The sequence below is a fragment of the Diachasma alloeum genome, unplaced genomic scaffold (assembly GCF_001412515.2).
Source record: "Diachasma alloeum isolate Michigan unplaced genomic scaffold, Dall2.0 Dall_scaffold_00415, whole genome shotgun sequence".
In the NCBI taxonomy this organism is placed as follows: Eukaryota; Metazoa; Arthropoda; class Insecta; order Hymenoptera; family Braconidae; genus Diachasma; species Diachasma alloeum.
The window spans coordinates 83,732-84,188 of NW_021680554.1; positions in this window are offsets into that span (position 1 = coordinate 83,732).

Consider the following 457-nt stretch of genomic DNA (forward strand, 5'->3'; position numbering starts at 1 on the left):
ACATATATATATATATATATATTGTAAATATCATTGAAGGCAATCTCTTTAATTCATTAATCATAAATTCATTGATTTTTCTATTATATAATTTAAAAATTTATTAAAAATAAATTGAACGTTAAAAAAAAAATTCACCTGCCCTCTGGAGTATGATTTGAGAATGAAATGAGCGGTCTTTGGTAGCATTCGAACGCTCCAGTCGGAGTGTAGAGATTGGCAAAGTTTTTTCACTCTTTTGGAAATTACCGTAATTAAAATTAAAATTTTGAAAAAAATGCACAACGCCCACCTAGCACTTTTCTGTAGAAAGAACGCTCGTTTTCGTTTTTTTTCAGAAGCACTACCAGTTTTCCCGGTATCTATTGGTAAAGTATTTGGAAAATATGTTTTAACCTTTGAAAAATCAAGTCAAAGCACAATTGAATCGATCCATTTTTCGCGAAGTTATACAACT